This window comes from Thermobia domestica, chromosome 8 (genome assembly GCF_964235325.1).
Source record: "Thermobia domestica chromosome 8, izTheDome1.hap1.1, whole genome shotgun sequence".
Lineage (NCBI taxonomy): Eukaryota > Metazoa > Arthropoda > Insecta > Zygentoma > Lepismatidae > Thermobia > Thermobia domestica.
Genome location: NC_137461.1, coordinates 88,545,187 through 88,562,375, shown reverse-complemented (window position 1 = coordinate 88,562,375; position 17,189 = coordinate 88,545,187). Strand labels below are relative to the sequence as shown.

At 35.8% G+C, this 17,189-nt stretch overlaps 1 pseudogene across 1 annotated transcript; it reads left to right on the top strand.

Moving 5' to 3' along the window:
- Positions 1-280: 280 nt before the first annotated feature.
- Positions 281-17,189, top strand: LOC145693041 (glucose dehydrogenase [FAD, quinone] pseudogene; annotated as a pseudogene). Its single transcript, XR_014132695.1, has 2 exons — positions 281-573; positions 14,715-17,189. The product of XR_014132695.1 is annotated as a glucose dehydrogenase [FAD, quinone] pseudogene (transcript).

The following is a 17,189-nucleotide window of genomic DNA, read 5'->3' as shown; positions in this document are numbered from 1 at the left end:
ACACCCTGTATAATGCAATTCCATTTTGAAAACGCAAGAGATATTTAGCTATAGTTGAAGGAAAAGATCATTAAAATCGCAACATAAAATATCTTGATTTCAGAGAAAACATAATAATAATAATAATAAATAATTCTCCATAATAATGAATGAGCTAAAAAATAAAACTGGCGAAGGTATTCAACATCACTAATTTTAAAAAAAAAACTCTCAGACAAAGTTACATAACGCAGGCGCTTTATCTGTATAAACAGCAGTTTACAACAGCAACGAAGGTCATGCATCTTCAATCTTGCATTATTGGTTCGTCATCCACAAGATTAAAAAGTAAAACTTATCTTGTGTGAAAACTGGTTGTTGGAACATCAGACCGTTCTATCCACATGTTTCGTTCTTCCAGATGATTGAAAAAAGACAAGTAAGTAGACGTACAACGTCAGAAGAGTGACCAATGAAAGGAAGTGTACCGTGCGAGTTGTCTTCGGGCTATTCACACAACAACAAGGTCTTTTAGTATAGTGAAGTGGAGACCGTTCGTTAAAGGAAAGAATTTCTTACAAGGAGTTCTCTACAGTAAGTACTAAATACTATTACAACACTATTTTATTAAACATTGAACAAATTCAATCACGAATACAGAAATTTTCTACAACGACCTACTGAAAGTTAATATTAGCAAATTAATTTGGCCTTTTAGCACTTGACTAAGTCGAAGAGGTTAGAACTGAATGCGAGTTAACTTCAGTCATTACTAGAGACCGGATGTTTAGGCACTAAAAACCTAGAAAATAGGCAGGCAAATAGGCACTAAAAATTTAAAAAATAGGCAGTAAAATAGGCACTAAATCGTGACTCGAAATAATGAAGATAAATACTCAATATAATTAAAAAATAAATTCAAGTCATAGATAATGTTCAAAGAATATAGAAATATAGTTCTCTGTTAATATCTTCTTTCATTGTATATAAAAATGAAGCTTGTTATGCATTCCATATATACTGGGAGAACCTCAAAGATGTCCACATACGTCAAGAGGCGATTCATGGCATCAAAAGAAGACAAAAAGTCCTTTTGCATGTTGTCGAATTCCACGCCGTGTAGGAGTGACAAGAGGGCGAACTTGGAATCCAAAATCAAATCCTGATAATTGGAACGAGACTTAAAAGTGTGCACATACTTCGAAAGGTGATTGGTGACATTCAAGAGGACGTTTTGTCTTCTTTTCATGTCACGAATCACCTCTCGAAGTATGCGCACATCTTTCGGTTTCGTTCCAATTGTCAGGATTCGATTTTCGATTCCAAGTTGGCACTCTGTCACTTGTACATGACACGGAATTAGACAAAATACACGAGGACTGTTTGTCTTCTTTGATATCACTAATCATTCCCCGAAGTATGTGCACATCTTTGAAGTTCACTCTGTATATATATAGCAACATACCACGTGCTTGTGTTTACAAACACCTAATATACACATATATTTGTGTATTATTTATGTTACATAAAATAAATTTTTCCAATGAAGGCTTAATTTCAAGAAAATGCATAGAATAGGCAACATTAGGCATTAAAGCAATTATTTAGGCAGTAAAGGTCAAAATAGGCAAAATAGGCAAAATAAAATTGCCTTAAATCGAAACTATAACTCCCCATATAAACTTTAAAATGTTATTTTTGATCATATCTTTAATATTAAAGAATAGGCATTTTGCCTAACATCCGGTCTCTAGTCATTACATAAACCATGTACATTTTTACCAATTTTAAGATTATTTTAACAGCAAAGGAAACATTTAATACACTATTTAGTAATGATTACAGTAACACGTCAGTATATGTATCTGAGAAAAACATTCCAAGTGTGTTTGAAAAATAGGATAAATCATAACATTTAGTGGCGGGTCTTGAGGGAAGTGACATCCATAAAATTTAAATTTTATCTTTACAAACTACAGGAAGAAACTAATATACTATAATAATTGTCCTATACAGCTTTCTGAAAATGTAGGAGACTTTATCCCTTAGCTAACAGCGACAACATTTACATTTTTACCGATGTGACTTCCCTCAAGAGCTGTCACTAGTTTTATGTAAGTATTGTGTTTTATTCTCATGTATAAGGATACAAAATAACCAGTGATGAAACTAGAGGGTCATCGTGATACAGGAGGAGAGGAACTGTCAGTACTCAGTTGCCTTCGTTTTTACCGTTGTTTATTCTTGAAACCAATTTGTAAATTTCAAGAATATACTCTGTACAATATGTTACCTTCCCTGTTATTCTAGTGGTTAGCACAAGCGCTTTTGATACAGGAGGTCCCGGCGAATGCATTATGTTGATTCGGATTCCATTCTAAACTGTATATCCACCACGTTTCATATAGCCTCAACGCTAGAAAGGGAAGATAAATTTTAAAGAATGGTCCTTTTTTTAGATTTCCGAGTTTTCTTCAGTCTCACCTCTAAAACAACCCATAAGAAAACTCATCAGGCCAATTGTAACTCATATGAAAAAAAAAAAAGTTCAATTGAAAAATATTATATTGTTCTCAACTGACTTAAGGCAAATGTCTGTAATAAGACAACTTCAAATTCGAAATGATTGTTGGGAGTGAGATCATACATTAGCTAAGGGTAATAGAGAGAACTACATCTATTACTACGTAGTATCATCATGGCGGAAATCTTTTAAGTCCGCCATTTTGGATTTATATCAAAAATTTTAATAGGAAGTGGGTCATGTGATGTTTTGTGGCAGATTTTTACCCCAAACAGAGGGGAAAAGGTAGTGCGGGGATTCAATAGTAGTGCGCTTACCTCTGGTGCACGGGGTCCCTGGTTCGATTCCCGCCCAAGTAAGTTTGTAGTGGACAACATCGTATCCGTGGGTTTTCTTGGGAAACTGCCGTTCCCTCCCACCTTGTCATTCCGCCAAATCTTCCACTATCACTCACTCACCTTAATCATAGTCTCCCTTAGTCTAAAGGACATAATCGTGGTACGCTAAACTGAAAGATTCCATTTCATTTTGTTTTACTACAAACACAAATATAATATTATTTTTAACTTATCTATAATCATTTAATACTTATGCCTTCCTAATATAGACATGTTAATTAATTTACAATTTTTGGACAATTAAAACTATTTGGAACTCTCATTTTGCTTGCATTAGAAATATAGTTGCTATTTTTACTGTAATTTATATTTAAAATGATTTTATGAATCAAAAGATTTAACCTAAAAGATTTAATACAAGTGTCACAACTGTATTTTTTGGTAGGTGTACAAGTACCATGTAGTTTTATACTAGCATTATGAATCATATGTTCTTTTAATTTTACATGAAAACTCATATAATAATAATCTAGTTTCCTTTGTACCATTTGTTTACGACTTGTTTGAACACCTGTTCAAATTGTAAAAAAAAAAAAAAAAAAAAAAAAAAAAAGCTTTCGTTAAACGGTATGTCCCATGACCACCTTCACATTAAATTTTTGAACCTGAATCCAAGATAGCGCACTTTAAAATGGCCGCTATGACGATACTTCACAGTAATAGATACGGTTCTACCTCCATTACCCCCATCAAAGATAGCCTCACTTCCTAAAGTCGTTCCCAGCTTAGAAGAGTCTATTACAGACCTTTGCCTCATATTGTATACTGTTTATGGATTCAAAATGAAACCATATTAGAGAGTGAGAAAAAACCTCAGATGTCGAAAAATAAGGACTACCCTCGTTACATATATACAAAACATGTTGCATTCAATATTTATCCCTCCAGTCATATACTGGGCCGACTAGCATGGTAGCTACTTCACTAGAACAATAGTTCCCATAATTCAGTTCACATTATGAGTTAAGATACTCTCTTACGAAGTGAAGTTGATGTTTATGTGAACACTGCTGCTGTTTGTGCTAGTTAGTGTATGTTAGCTGAGAAACAATTATAGAAAATTATCTACAGACCGCCATATTGTTGCACCACAAATGTGGTTGAAGTGGTGATGAATTGTTTGTGCATCTTTTTCCATTTGTAAACCTGATGACCTTTTCATATGTGGAATAGTTTAAAAAAATCCGTGGGGATTCGTAATTAGAAAGGAAGAAATTTAATCTGCATTTTAAAACTTGAAAAATGAAAATTTCTTACAAAACTTGTACCTTAGTACTTCGAAGATGTGAACTTTGCATCGAACAGAAAAGCAGCACTTTGAGCATCTTTTGTAGGCATATCTTGTATACTTGTGCACTATCTATACAGTTTTATTCATTTATTATTATTATTATTATTATTATTATTATTATTATTATTATTATTATTATTATTATTATTATTATTATTATTATTATTGAATTTGTCCTAGAAGCGACAGTCCTATTAGCGACAGGAACAGTTATGTCCTATGAGCAACCGATTCATTTACATTGAGATGATAGAAGATATGATTACCTCTCGTAAAATGTTTGACTCTGATGGTGGTAGCGTTCGAACAACCTTGCTATGAAAAATGGCTGTACCAGCGATACTGTTTGTCAAATATATTTTCCCTCAACTATGAGTACAAATAAACCTTATCTTAATTTTGAGTAGATTTGACATAAAACAGATCAAATAACTTAATGAGACAACAGGGATATTTAAATGAAAAGTATATTCTTATGTAATTAATTATTGAAAATCTAATTGTAATATCCTCTTTCTTCAAAAGCTCTGCTTTCTGTACTTAATTTAATTCAAAACTAATTACTTACTAAGCAAATCAATATATTTTATTTTGGAAAACTTTAACGCGTTACAGCTTCGCAAACTATATACTTTTTAGACTTCCTAAGACTTTATGAATAAAATGAGAAAAACATTTCAATAATAAAAGACAGCTTTTGAAATCCCTTACATCTGATTAGCTATTACCAACCAATCTCACCAATTACAATCCAGTGCACTCTAAACAATCCGAAAGGTAAACTCTTTAAATTACCTTCCTCTCCGTTGTAAGGTACCAAAACTAAATTAATTGCTTAATTCGCCATCCCCCTTGCTTTGACTTATACATAAAAGCTTGTCGTATAGCAATTTGATATAATCCCTTATAGTTAAATATCTCAGTGCGTTAAAGCAGTAAGTCCGAATTGATTGCTTGCAAGAACATTCGTCAGACAAGTGACAGCAACAGATTTGAACGGACGTGTGAGAAACAATTGGCATTAAAGAATGGGGTAACATTTCATTACCTTTAATCACAAATATTAAAGTAAATTATGCTTTTAGTTTGAGATTTTGAAGAAAAGTTTTGTACAGGCATTATAATTGTATAAAAATGAATACATTAACAGAAGTACGTGAAAACTATAATATTATATTCTTTCTATTTAGTCATTCAACTATTTTTATTTTCTTAATAAGTAAAATTAGTTTGATCAACTTTTAGAGTATCATGTTTCTTGTTACTCTTTAAATATATTAAGTACTCTATCAAACTCCCTACGACTAGGCCCACAAATCGCTGTGGCCGGGCACGTGGCGCACGCTCAACCGGACGCAAAATATGTGACTAAACACAACTGATTCTCACACCTAACTGGAGTTCGCTTTGTGTTAAGTAGTTCACTAACTACTTTACAATAAAAATTATGGTTAAAGACTGAAAATCGCGTTCTTCTACCGAAAATTAAGAACTACCCACACCAAACTTTCACCGATTAATACGAATTAAAATAACAAATCCTACCCATTCATACTGTTTAGTTACGAACAGCGGCATAAATGTCTTCAACATTGAGGTGGGGTAAGACTTTTTTTTTTTCTTTAACGATGTTCAAAATACGCATTTATGAAGTTGAAAAATGCTCTGGAGGATCAGCGGAGCAGAATTGTTTTCATCATTTGGGGGCGGGCAGAATTGAGGCTTATTCTGGGGGAACATCAATTTCATCTCACTTTTCTCTGTGGCAATCGGACACAAATCATCATATTCTCCCCAAAAAAGCACACTTGAAATCGGATTATTGGGGGGACAGTCCCCCCAGTTCCAAGATTGGAGGGAACATGTCCCCCTCATTCTCCGGGATTTGCGCCAGTGGTTACGAAAATATCACTAGTTAGAAAAATATATTTATCTGCCTGCCTCCTTAGGTGCTCTGCTCGAGGGCGCTGGTCATAGATAATTTACCTAACATAATGAGTCGGAAACAACAAGCTGGTAATAAAAAGAAAGGTAGGCCCACTTCCTTCCACATCTAAGTTCAAAACAATAGGAAAAACTGGAAATTGTACACGTTTATTACTGGTTGTCTATATATTACGTAACGCGGCAAAGAGAGGAGGGATTTCGGCCTTGCGATACAGTCTGACAAGGGGGGTTACGTCTTCATTACGTAGCTCATGTCTTTTTTTTTTTTTTTTGCTGAACTTTTTATTTTCAGATTTATATTCAATCTTTAAAAGAAATAATTTTATTCAGTTCTTTTCTTTCTTATAAATAAATTAGCAGAATATCCGTTTTCGCACAGGGAGAATATGTTTCATTTTGGACATAAAGGGTACCAAAACTGTCACAAACCAACTTAAGGACCCCAAAAACTATGAATTCCATAGTAATATCGGTCATTTCCAATTATTTTTACATGTTACCATCCCCTCTTAGGAGCACTAATGGGACTGAATTTGGATTTAAACGACATAGGAAGTGTCACTGTTCATCTCAGCCACCCCGAAACTATGGATTTGTCATTAATATCAGCCATTTACGATTATATATATATATATATATATATATATATATATATATATATATATATATATATATAATCTTCCTCTCCTGCAGGTTGCGGGGCTGAACTTGGATTTAAACGGCATCGAAGAATCACTGTTCATCTCAGCGACTCCGAAAACTATGGATTTGACACTAATGTCGGTCATTTTCGATTATATATACAGGCACGTAGCCAGGATTTCGTGAAGGGGGGGGGGGAGTGCGTGACATGAAATACTGTGGTCATCACACCAGGGGCTCGATCATTCTAAACAATTTTACTGGAATATATATTGGTTCGTTTAGCCAGCATTTCGTAACGGGGGTGGGGGCGTAACATGAAATTCTGAAGGCTCAGGAGCTTGATCACTCTAAACTACTTTACTATCAACATATGTTGGTTTGTGAGGATACGTTGGTAAATATTTTAGTAAACTATGAAGAAATCTCGAGTAAAATAATAATAAAAAAACGTATTGAAAAAGATTATACAATATTTACATCCTTCCTCTGTTTATTCAAATATAACAATTGTCCTTTTATTATGACCTCAACTATTATAAAAAGTACATATTCAGTATTATAAAAAGTACATACTCAATAATGTCTTGTAAAATATTTTGCAATATCTGCGTTCCTTTTTCTGTTGAATCAAATGTTAACAGAACTTTCTTTCCACATATATTTTTGTTTTTATTATTCCGTCAACTACTGTCTGTTTCAAATGACAGGTTAAAGGAGCAGTAGAAAATTGTTTCTGAAATAACATGTTTGATATTGCAAGGATGCGATGACGAAAAATTATGATAAAAAATGTCCACGCTGTTACACAACGGCACTATGCTTTCGGAAACTTGAAATCTCCCTGACTAGTAGCAGAAATTCTGAGAATTTCGCAACTTTTCTAGAAATTTCAAATTCCCTGACTCTTCCAGGATGTATCGCTCACCTTGCAACCATGTATTGCAAGTAATACAAATTTCCTCATAAGAAAGAGTAACCAAAAGCTTCCTGTAGTTTATTTTTAACGCTGATCCTTCTTTTTCTCATTTCATTTTGTTTCATCCTTTCCTATTTTTTTTCTTTTCTGGTCTCGAAGGGGGGCGGACCCCCGGACCCCCCTTGGCTACGTGCCTGATATATATATATATATATATATATAGGGAGTCCCTAAAATCCGTTGCCACCCCATGTATCTTCAAATCAACTTTGACCCCACGTACCCCTATATAGGGGTGCCCTAGGGTGGATCTTTTATAGTTCAAAATAATGATGGCCGTGATTTTGCGTTTTCTCATATTTGCAGTCGTTTCGAAAATACATGGGGTGGCAACGGACTTCATGGACACGAAATATGAACCCCCGCCATTTTGGATGGGGTCAACATAGGGTCTTGAAATTTTCGGCAAAATATTTCTCTTGTCGAGTCCTTTCCAATGATGTATTACTCGACCCCTTTGCCATTTAAAATTTTCAAGTTGACCCCACGTACCCCTATATAGGGGTGTCTGGAGTGGACCTTTTATAGCTCAAAACTCACGCTCCTTAAAATAATGATGGACGTGTTTTTGCGTTTTCTCATATTCGTAGTCATTTTGACGATACACGGGGTGGCAACGAACTTTATGGACACCCTTCATATCCTCCTCCCGAAGTTGCACCTTCAAAGTGAAATGATAAAAATCATCCCAGACCCAAACCTCATCTATGTCGAAAATTTTAGATTGATTGGGTGCTTCAAGAGATATTAAGTTACAAACATAGTCACTTTCATTATTATATAATATAGTTAAATGAGTATTTCTATCGTTTTGGAAAACTGCAAACTATACCTATATAGATTGATCATATAGAAGGGATTTGAAGACTCGCTAGATACCAGCATGACTGGTGACGAACCCTGTGTGTATTACAATACAATAAAACTCCGTTTTGTGGCTATCGCAGCATTGAATTTACGGCACACGCTTTTCTAGTTAATTTGTTCGTGAACGTAACAACCGCTTGAAAATACCCTAAGTTCCCACTCGTATCGGTATTTTTGAGTATATTGTTTAAAACTTTTGATTTGAATCATTACCCAGTCTTTTCTTCCAAGGGGTTTCGCATGTAAAACAGACGAAATCCTTTCTCGTGAAACAATCCACGGTTTGCAAACTAAACTAAGATATTAAGAACCTAATTCGTCGGATATTAATCTCGTAGTACTTTATTTATTTACTTATTTTTGGATTTAAATACTTCTCAAGAAATAGAGATTTCTCGCATTCTTGCAGTGATTTAAGACAAGAAGAATTTGAAAAGGGGTAAACTGAAGTCCAAAGTCCAAAGAAGATGCTCAGAAGCTCGTTCACAAACGAGATGTTTGTGCTGCATCACGTGTGTAGTCACTTCGAATCTGTGGTCGACGAGGAAGAGAACTTTGCATCGTCGAGACTGGCGAACTTCAAATGCACGAAGCATCCTGAATTCCTGAAAAAGATATGTCAGTTCTTTAGATCCTGTTTCACCTATGTCTTCCGGCAGTATTTCTCCTTGCCATCATCAGTGACCTAAAGGATGGGAAAACGACAGTATGCAGTTTTGAAGAATTAGGATTGGTTAATTAAACAACATTAAGGGGTTAAACAACCTTATTACGGTTCCATTATTTTCTAATGCTTTGATTTGTTAGTGAAAAAACACTACAAACACATCTAGAATACAAGCATTTCGTAATAAAAAAAATCTACCATTAAAAATAGTTTTCTTTTATTGTAATAGCCCTCAAAATAAATAAAATTGGTGAAGAAACTCAAAAAGTGTAACGTAACAAAGGGGTTCGGCCTTGCGTTACAAATTGTGACAAGGGGGACGAAGGGGGTAAAAATTGGTCAAAAATAGCGTTACATAATATGTGATGGCCTCTTACTCGATATTTGTCTAATAGAAGGAATTATGACCTCTTACAGAGACATTACTCAAATATAGATTTCTCACTTGGGAAAAAAAAGTAGTCTTTCATTGATTTTAAAACAAATTTTTAGACTTTCAAATTATGCTACGCAAGTGCTCGGAAGACTTATAGAATGGCTTTGTCCGTCTGCCATTTGTCTGTCGACAAGTATCAAAGCAAAAATAGTAAGAGATATCGAGTAGGGATGGGCACGTGCGAGTTTTCTTTGAAACTCGACTCGAAACAGACATCCTTGAGCTCGACTCGAGAACTCAGCTCGAAAAATTTCCTCCAACTCGACCCGAATTCGGATCGAGTTTCGAGTCGAGTCGAGCCAAAACGAGCCAATTCGAGCTAAACCTGTGTCTAGTTCCAAGTACTCTCTTCAAGTATCCTACATAGACAATATAATTATCAATGATACTACAACTTCTTATTATTAACTAACTAACTAACTCTATGGCCTATGGAACCCGGAGGTTCAATGCCGCGTTCACAAAAGCTCTCCATTGACTTCTATCCTTAGCTAACTCCATCCAGTTTCTACTTTGTATTCCAATCTCTGCGAGATCCATCTTAATATTGTCCTCCCATATGCGCCTAGGTCTTCCTAATGGTCGTTTTCTGATTGGTCTTCCAGTCAAGACCTTGACAGCGTTTCTACTTTCTTCCATTCTAGCTACATGACCCGCCCACCTAAGCCTCCTAGACTTGACGACCCTAACAATGTTGGGTAAACCATATAAATTACGTAGTTCCTCGTTATGAAGTTTCCGCCATTCCCCATTCCCGTTCCTCTTGGGTCCGAATATTCGTCTCAGGATCTTGTTCTCAAATATTTTGTCTATGTTCTTCCCTCAGAGTAAGTGACCATGTTTCGCAGCCATACAAAACAACAGGCATGATTATCGTTTTGTATATTTTAAGCTTCAAATTCCTCGACAGAATTCACGACGACAAGAGATTTTGAACCGGATAGTAACACGAATTCCCTGCTTTTAGTCGACATTTAATTTCTCCGTGAATATGATTTTCCTCTGTTAATATTGATCCTAAATATTTGAAACTATCCACTTTATCAAAAGTATTATTTAATATTTTAACGCATCCAGAATTTGCTGTATTCCGGTCCCGACGCACTTCCATGTATTTAGTTTTCTCTGCATTTACTTCTAAACCCATGTCCCTGCAAGCGTTTAATAAGATCTCTGCATTTCTTTCTATTGTTCTCCTATCATCGCCTATCATCGTCATTTACATCATCAGCATATGCCATAACCTGGTGAATACCGTTCAACTGTAGGCCCTGGTTCCTATCTTTGATCTTCCTTATAGCGTATTCCAGAACGAAGTTAAATAATAATGGCGACAACGCATATCCTTGTTTCAGGCCATTTTCGACGTGAAAGCTCGTGGACAAAAATTTTCCTACCCGGACTTTACTTTGGGATTCATTTAAACATATCTTAATTAATCTAATTAGCTTTCTCGGTATTCCAAGTTATGTAAGAACGTTGTATAATGTTTCTCTCCTAACCGAGTCGTACGCCTTTCTAAAATCAATAAATAGTTGATGTACCGGGGTATTGAATTCCCACTTTTTTTTTTCGAGTATTTGGCAAATGGTAAATATTTGGTCGATAGTTGATCGATTTCTTCTTATTATTATCTCGGATCGACAACTTATTATTATTATTAACAACAACACCGTGTATAACCATGAAAGGTAGGCAGTTTGCATTTGAATACTGAAAACTAGTTGGCTGTCGATCTTGATCGTCCAGAATTCCGCAGGGGGCAAGGACATCCATCCCGAGGTTCTGAGTTCAAGTTCGGGCTTGTCAAAAAAAAAAGTTATAGGGCGCCGGCCAAACATGTTCAAGACCGCTCGGCCCGGGTTTAGAATCGTCAACGGCTCGAGCAACTAAACTCACAGCTCATTTACTATCGAGCCGAACAAAGAAGTGACCTGAGCAAACAGCTCACCCAACCGAGTTAGCTCGAACCCATGGTTCTCCCGAACCCAGCCAGCTCGAGCTGATGGCTCGCGTGAGCCGAGTCGGTGGCTCATCCCAACCTAGAAGGCTCGAGCCATCGGCTCAATTGAGCCGAATCGATGTCTTGTCCCAACCGAGCCGGCTCGAGCAGTTCGCTCAGTTGAACCGAGCCGAGCCGGTTAGCATCACTACCCGGGTTGGACTTCTACTTGGGCTCAAAAATTTGACCGTGCATGTCTCAGCCTTGATGGTAAGAACTAATTGATGCTCACGCCATTTGAGGCTGTCTCGTTATAAAAATCTATTGTTATCTCGTTATCGAGACGAGACACAGTAAAAGTACCTCATAAGATGCACTAAAAGTACGAAATGAGATGCACCTCTATCGTGAGCAACACCAAAAGTATTCCACATTACTGCTTACATGTATCATGGCTTTTGCTTTCCAGTCTAATCAGACCATGATTTAAAAACGAGTTAAAACGAGCTAAACGAGTGTGCCATTTATCAAACTCGACTCAACTCGAAACTCGATCTCAAAATAGTGACTTGACTCGGAACTCGACTCGAAATTCGAGTCGAATCGAGTTTTAGCTCGACTCGTGCCCATCCCTAATATTGAGGTGCATTTTCTTGCAATCGATTCAGTATCCCAAGAATAGATTCCATCTCTTCCGTTAACTCTCTATTAAAATCGAAAGTGGTTCAAATTAGTCGCGTCCAGTTTCAATGTTTATCGCTATGAAACGAAAACTGCAACAGATAGCGGGGAGCGTCTGAAGGTGACGTACCATGATTACCTCGAACATTCTACCAAAACCGCAAGTGGTTCAAATTTAATATTACTTTCCGGTTCAATACTGATTTCCACAGAACAAAAAAACATATATCGAGGTGCGGTTTTCTACAACCGATTCATTAACCTCCTATTCAAAACGAAAGTGGTTCAAATTAGTAATTTCCTGTTTCAAACTTATCACTATATAACAAAAACGGTAATAGATAGCGGCAAGCGGTTTTCTGCAATCGATTCAGTGTCTCAAGAGAGCACATCGCCACAACTTGCAGCACTATCAGAACTAGAAGTAGTTGAAAATTTCTATTACTTCCGGTTTCAATACATTTTTCGTAGAGCAAAAACTGTGTGAGATCGAAAAGCAGTGTTTTGTAAAAGATTCAGCTTCCCAAGAGTAGGTTCTATAAGGTCCCAACCAAGCAAAGTGTTTCCTACTACGGTACGAATGTACAAATCTTAGAAATTTTACAAGTGTTTATTATATTACGGGCAAACTTTGGCCTCGCGCAAGACTATTTAGAGGACGACACAGTAGTAACAAACTGGAGTTCTCAGCAATAATTTGCCTTATAGACATTAATATTTTGTTTGTTTACTTGAGTGTGTATACGTATATCCCCCCAAAATGTACAATGTGCCTCATATTCACGTCGTTCATGTAGATCAGTGATTGTTAATTAATAACGCATTGTGGACGAGTACGAAATAAAAACCATGCTTGGCAGCCAGTTTCTTCCCTTCCTTCCGCCTCAGAAGCGATGGTTCACTGAATGAGCGTAAGTCAAACTTTTTCTGAATTTGTGTTCTATTCTAGGTATCCTGCTTCTTATTTCATGTGCCTAGGCCAATTAGACTCTGAGCTACGAACATTAAAAAGCAGCTAGGTAACAACAGTCGTATCGTGCAAAATTGATTTGGTAATATTTTTTTATTTATTTTTTTTTTTTTTAATCCTGGTTAAAAGTCAACTCCACTCCAGGTATATTATGATGGCCAGCTATCTTTTCCTGTTACATGTGGGAGTTAAAAAATGGAACAAATCACACTTTTTTCATTTTCCAATCACGGGTCGGGTGCAGCTCACCATTTCGTTCATCACTTATCAAGATAATCAGGTAGCAAGTTAAATAACATATGGACTCTCAAAATGATTAGAATATTTTGTAAAATCAGAAGTCACCGGAGAATGCTGATAGTATCGTTATACAAATACCATAGGCGAGATAAATAAATAATTAAAAAAAGTGAGTTTTGAGAGTAAGGATGATTATGCATCAGTTATTCAGACCGGATCGATCATCTGAATACGAAGCGCATATGTAATTTCCCACTGTGCAAACACAAACTGAATATGAAGAGCAGATTTTACTTGAAATTTTACGTGTGATATGTATAACAAAGTTATCTCATATTTAAAAGAAGTTCTGATCCCATTATTTAAGCTTGAATTAGTTGAGTTTATCATTTGCAATTAACTTTCATATTGTGCGCCTTAGATCACGGTGCCCAATACGTACACTTGAAAGATCTAATAACTGCAAATTTCCGCAAATAATGTACACTTCCATGACAACCTTATATGAGAAGTATTGCTCAAATAATGCAAGTCAAGCATTAGTCATACGTTACGAGGTTGACACACTGAAAACGAAGGAAAGAGATTTTTTTAAAGTTAGGAAATGTTCCGCACGTTATGTTACCGCTTTCACTGTAATACGAAAAATATATTTCACAGTGACAGTAAGGGATCACGACATATCTATGTGGATACTTTGAGAGTTTTCTCTTGGGTAATGAACAGAGTTATCTTTTCACGTAATATGGCTGATTCCTATCCCCACTGGCTGCTAAACTGTAAAGCAATAACTCGAAAAAAACTCGATTTTCAGAAGAGTTAAATTCCAAGTTAACAGTCTACTACCATCTTTGGTTGAGGGAATTGCTAACTTTTCTTAAACAAGTATGTATGTAATTTTATCCTATTTAATATATAATATGCTATCGATCTAAATAAAAGAAAAAAAAATAAGTATATTTCTACGACTAAGAACTATTACCATGCTTACCTCTCTGCTAAATAGCACACACTATGAACATTCTAAATAGGACTTTTAAATTTTTATTTTCTGTAACAGTAAGAATCTTTGAATCTCATTTCATCTGTATATAATTGTTTTTCTTTCTATTTCCCAAATCAAAATGCTGATAAAGTATTTTTTTTTTCAGGTTGGAACTTCAAATAATGGATTCTTGCCCTGCAGCTGCAACACAATGCCCAGGTCATGTAACTGGATTTAGTGCAATGCTATTCACTAATCTAATCGCAACACTTTCCAACAGTCAATGTAATATTGCAAATCCAGAGGAATATCCTCCAGATGTCCTTAATCTTCACCAAGAGTACGACTTCATTGTAGTAGGTGCTGGATCAGCTGGATCAGTGGTCGCTAGTAGATTATCTGAAGTGGAGGATTGGACAGTTCTTCTTCTGGAAGCAGGAGGAGATCCGCCAGTTACATCTGACATTCCACTCCTTTTCTATGCGCTTCAAAAGACTAATGTCGACTGGCAAGATCAAACTGAGCCCGATGGCAAATCGTGTTTAGGAATGATAGATCAACGTTGTAACTGGCCAAGTGGTAAAGTTTTGGGTGGGTCAAGTACTATAAATGCGATGCTGTATGTCCGTGGGAATAAACGCGATTACGACAACTGGGAAGCACTCGGTAACCCAGGATGGAATTACCAAGAAGTACTTAAATACTTCAAGAAATCTGAAGACATGAAAACACCTTCGAGGATTAATGACACGGTACATCACTCAACGGGAGGTTATTTAACAGTACAAGATTTTGGGTACCGATCAGCATTAATAGATGCAATTCTTGCGGGTGCTCAGGAATTGGGTTACGATAATAGAGATTTTAATAGTAAACACCAGACAGGTTTTACCTTATCGGATGGAACAATTAGAGATGGAACACGGTGTAACACTGCAAAAGCTTTCCTCAGTCCTATTAAATCTAGAAAGAATCTTCATGTATCTAAATTTTCACATGTAACTAAAGTACTAATAGATCCACAAACTAAGCAAGCGATTGGAATTGAATTTGAGAAAAATGGCCGTCGTAATGAAGTTAGGGTAAAGAATGAAATTATTCTATCCGCAGGAGCTGTTAATTCACCTCAAATTTTAATGTTAAGTGGCGTTGGTCCTAAACAGCATCTTGAGGAGATCAACATTCCCGTAGTACAAGATCTTAAAGTTGGAGAAAATCTACAGGATCATATACTGCCACTGATACCAACTTTTACGTTCACAAAAGATGCTATTCCACCACCCACGGCACTCCTCGATGCCGCATATGCGTTTCTACTGCATAGAACAGGTCCTTTAACTACGCTTCAAGAAACTCAAGTCACAGGATTTATTACAACTAAATATGCTCCGAAAGATTATCCAGATATTGAATTCCATATTTTTAAATTATTTGCCAACGAATCATTGATGACTGAAGTACTAATTAATGCATTTGGATTTCAACCGGAAACCGCGGATTCTATATTTGGAGATATTTCAAAAGGAGGGATACTTATGTTCGTTCCCGTTCTCCTTAGACCAAAGAGTAGAGGTAAAATATTATTAAGGAGCAACAATCCTTTAGATAAACCATTAATATATGCTAATTATTTCGACGAAGAGGATGATATTCTTACACTAGTTGAAGGTATTAAATTTGCCATTAAGCTCAGTGAAACTAAATCTCTACGAGACTACGGCGTTGAAATAAGCTCAAAAGTTTACCCTGGTTGTGAAACTCTAGAATATCGATCTGATGCTTACTGGGCTTGTGCTATTAAACATATAGCGTCAACATTATATCATCCCGCAGGGACGTGTAAAATGGGACCTGATTCTGATCAAAATGCTGTCGTAGATTCTCAGCTCAAAGTACGTGGTATAAAGGGACTGAGGGTGATCGATGCGTCCATTATGCCTAACATAGTTAGTGGAAACACAAATGCTCCTACGATTATGATTGGTGAGAAGGGTGCAGATATGATAAAGCGCGATTGGCAGAAAACAAGATAACATAATTTTGAACGGAGACCATAGTAGTGAAATATTGATCTCAATAGATGGTACACTTGGGGGCTAAGTGATGTCTACATTATATTGTTGGACACTATTAACGTACGAAATTAATTTAGGATAAATATGCTATTCATTATATATATCAGTCTTAATTGAATGATTAAAGTTAACTATGCCATTGGCAAAGGATGCGACATTATATCAGAATAATTCTTGTAGAAATTATATTATTTAAAACCATCCTCAAATATTACGTTTTTGCAATACATTTTGAGTATGTAAAGATATAGTAATAATCAGTAACTTACTAAATTGAATATTAGAAAAGACATTAAAAAAAGCTCTTTCTTTAGAATCGAGAAGTGTTTGCATCATTACGTCTTTTAAGAATATTATATAACTGTTAAGAATACTATAAAGAGTGCGACGGAAAAATAGTTGTTTGCTCGTGTGTATCTCAAACACTATACATTAATAATCAATGTTTTAGTGGGTGCGAATGTTATATATTATCTGTACATGCCGAAGAAGCAAAATAAAATGTATCACAACTTTATTCTTTATAAAATTTTAAAAATAATAATAAAAAAATGTTTCTGTTATAA